General features: G+C 44.2%; 1 pseudogene; it reads left to right on the forward strand.

Moving 5' to 3' along the window:
- The first annotated feature begins 311 nt into the window (after window positions 1-311).
- LOC126299906 (5S ribosomal RNA) lies at window positions 312-429 on the forward strand (annotated as a pseudogene).
- Window positions 430-4,228: the final 3,799 nt, after the last annotated feature.

Here is a 4,228-nt window from a genome sequence, read left to right on the forward strand (position 1 = left end):
AATTGTCGAGAAAGACGCTACTGGAAATATATCTAAACCAGAAGAAAAGGAACATTCTGACGGCTAGTGACGGGTTGCTGTAGCTCCAACGTAACCTCTGTACGTCTCAATGCGTTTAAGAAGAATGATGTCTCCTAGCTTACCACGAAGACTTTTCGTAATTGATGATGAATACAAGGTTGTTTTAATTAAACTTTCGCTACTTGAGAGGGCTCCCATGATAAACGAGTGGTCGTCAGGCAAAGAATCTTCATCGAAACATTTGGAATGACATGTGGAAATGAAATGATAAATTAACCATTGAAAAAAACGCCAACGGCCTTTCCACAGTGGCAACACCGGTTCCCATGAGATCACCGTAGTTAAGCGCCGTCGGGCTGGGCTAATACTTGGAAGGGTGACCATCTGGTCTGCCGAGCGCTGTTGGCAAGCGAGGTGCACTCAGCCCTTGTGAGGCAAACTGAGGAACTACTTGATTAAGAAGTAGGGGCTCCGGTCTCGTAAACTGACATACGGCCGTGAGAACGGTGTGCTGACCACATGTCCCTCCATATCCGCATCTAGTGACGCCTATGGGCTGAGGATGATATGGCGGCCGGTCGGTACCGTTGGGCCTTCGTGGCCTGTTCGGGAGGAGTTTATTTTTATTGAAAGAAACACATTCTAATTTCCACATGAGAGGCTCAGATTTGCTAATTGTATACCGTGTTTACGTTGAAGTTACAAACGTTACTCAGTGTGACGACCATCTGCGTCTACGATAGCCTGATACCGCACTAGAGACTGCTCTACTGCTGCCCGAAACAACGGTGGACCATGGAATATTCAGTTGTTCTGACAAAGTACGTGATAGGGCTGAAGTTCACACTCTGCGTGCAGTATTCCCAGCCATGGCAACAGTAACTTCTTTGACAATTTGTGGCGCAGCTGGTGGTCGGCTTCATCCCAGGAGCAATTTCCAAATTGCCAGTTAATTCGAATTTCCGAATCATGTTCTTCAACCCCGATACAGAAAGAGGACCTCCACATGTTTCTTTAATACGTCGATACTCGGGAAGAACAGCTGCACAATTGCTGTTTTTATAAAACAGCTTTACGAGTAAAGCCTTGCTCAACTTTTCTAGACCCATGCTGACGGTCTGCAGCTGTAATGCACACTGATGCTTATGTTTCAACAATATGTCGCAGTACCAGTACCGGCGCTTAATAGCAAGTCGTGGCACATTACTAACAACGCAAATCCTGGACAGCATAATCTGAACATCATTACTATAAAGCTGGGTATTCCTATGGCCAAAAGTTTTCGGTTTTCACTGGGCCAAGTAATGTAAGTTTAATTATAACGATTCTGTTTGTGTGCGCGCTATAAAGGACCTGCCAGCCGCTGTGGCCTCGCGGTTCTAGGCGCTTCAGTCTGGAACCGCGAGACCGTTACGGTCGCAGGTTCGAATCCTGCCTCGGGTATGGATGTGTGTGATGTCCTTAGGTTAGTTAGTTTTAAGTAGTTCTAAGTTCTAAGGGACTGATGACCTCAGATGTTAAGTCCAATAGTGCTCAGGGCCTATAAAGGACCGAAATTCTGCCCTACGAACATTTGATATCGTCGAAGAAACAGTGAACTGTGAGTTGTCTGTGTCCTGCGACGTACTGCCCTGTCAGCTGTGACTGCTGGCCATCGATCATTGCACTCGTCAGCGGTGGTCTTGTTCCCGCTGGCAGCTCCAGTAACGGCTGTCGTTACTCTGTGATTCCCACTAATTTATGAAACCCATAAATCACATTGGGTCCTCATCTAGTGAGGTGCTAAGTCGCTGGTATCCTTGCTACATCTACGGATAAAACGGAGTCAAGAATGTAGGACGATTTCTGTACAACAATGTTCCAGATCACAGCGATTAATAATTTATCAGTAGTCATCACGTTCCAGTGAATATGTTTCCGTAGCCGAATTTAGTAACACACGCTAGCGTGGTGACCCGGGACCTCATGCAGGATGATTGGATTCGTGGTGATATAAGAATTTGAATTTTTTGGTGTCGAGAATCTGTCACCAAAGATTGCGAAGATTTTTCTGATACACTCGGTGTGTTACTCTTACTGCGAAAAGCAATGAGAAATATTGTGTTTCACGTTTCCTATTATAGGCTTCTAAGGGTTGTAGAGGGGACTTAGTAGATACAGTTTTGACAAGGAACCCAAATCCGGAAACGCATCGTTTGGACGTAAAATAAGATTAAAGATCGAATCATTTTTAAATATCCTGCTTTAAGGTACGGTATACTGGGTGGTCCATTGATCGTGACCGGGCCAAATATCTCACGAAATAAGCGTTAAATGAAAAAAAAACTACAGAGAACGAGATTTGTCTAGCTTCAAGGGAGAAACCAGATGGCACGCTAGATGGCGCTGCCATAGATCAAACGGATATCAACTGCGTTTTTTCAAAATAGGAACCCCTCTTTTTATTACATATTCGTGTTGTACATACAGAAATATGAATGTTTTAGTTGTACCACTATTTTCGCTTTGTGATAGATGGCGCTGTAATAGTCACAAACATGTGACTCACAATTTCAGACGAACAGTTGGTAACAGGTAGGTTTAAATTAAAATACAGAACTTAGGTAATTTTGAACATTTCATTTCGGTTGTTCCATTGTGATACATGTACCTTTATGAACTTATTACTTCTGAGAACGCATGCTGTTACAGCGTGATTAACTGTAAATACCACATTAATGTAATAAATGCTCAAAATGATGTCCGCCAACATCAATGCATTTGGCAGTTCGTGTACGGCATTCCTCTCAACAGCGGGTAGTTCGCCTTCCGTAATGTTCGCACATCCATTGACAATGCGCTGACGCACGTTGTCAGGCGTTGTCGGTGGATCACGATAGCAAATATTCTTCAACTTTCCCCATAGAAAGAAATCCGGGGACGTCAGATCCGGTGAACGTGCGGGCCATGGTATGGTGCTTCGACGACCAATCCATCTGTCATGAAATATGCTATTCAATGTCGCTTCAACCACACGCGAGCTATGGGCCGGACATTCATCATGTAGGAAGTACATCGCCATTCTGTCATGCAGTGAAAAATCTTGTAGTAACATCGGTAGAACATTACGTAGGAAATCAGCATACATTGCACCATCTATATTGCCATCGATAAAATGGGGGCCAATTATCCTTCCTCCCATAATGCCGCACCATACATTAACCCGCCAAGGTCGCTGACGTTCCACTTGTCGCAACCATCGTGGATTTTCCGTTGCCCAATAGTGCATATAATGCCGGTTTACGTTACCGCTGTTGATGAATGACGCTTCGTCGCTAAATAGAATGCGTGCAAAAAATCTGTCGTCGTCCCGTAATTTCTCTTGTTCCCAGTGGCAGAACTGTACACGACGTTCAAAGTTGTCGCCAAGGAATTCCTGGTGCATAGAAATATGGTACGGGTGCAATCGATGTTGATGTAGCATTCTCAACACCGACGTTTTTGAGATTCCCGATTCTCGCGCAATTTGTCTGCTACTGATGAGCGGATTAGCCGCGACAGCAGCTAAAACACCTACTTGGGCATCATAGTTTCTTGCAGGTCGTGGTTGACGTTTCACATGTGGCTGAACACTTTCTGTTTCCTTAAATAACGTAACTATCCTGCGAACTGTCCGGACACTTGGATGATGTCGTCCAGGATACCGAGCAGCATATATAGCACACGTCCGTTGGGCATTTTGATCACAATAGCCATACATCAACACGATATCGACCTTTTCAACAATTGGCAAACGGTCCATTTTAACACGGATAATGTATCACGAAGCAAATACCGTCCGCACTGGTGGAATGTTACGTGATACCACGTACTTATACGTTTGTGACAATTACAGCGCCATCTATTACAAAGCGAAAAAAGTGGTCCAACTAAAACATTCATATTTATTTACGTAGTACACGAATATGTAATAAAAATGGGGGTTCCCATTTAAAAAACACAGTTGACATCCGTTTGACCTATGGCAGCGCCATCTAGCGGGCCAACCATAGCGCCATATGGTTTCCCCCTTCAAGCTAAACAAGTTTCGTTCTTTGTAGTTTTTTCGTTTGATTCTTATTTCGTGAGATATTTGGCCCAGTCACTATCAATGGATCACCCTGTGTAATGGCAGAGCTGGACAACGCATATATGAATGTTTTTCGGATCGCCTCAGTCCACCACGTAC

This window comes from Schistocerca gregaria, chromosome X, assembly GCF_023897955.1.
Source record: "Schistocerca gregaria isolate iqSchGreg1 chromosome X, iqSchGreg1.2, whole genome shotgun sequence".
NCBI lineage: Eukaryota > Metazoa > Arthropoda > Insecta > Orthoptera > Acrididae > Schistocerca > Schistocerca gregaria.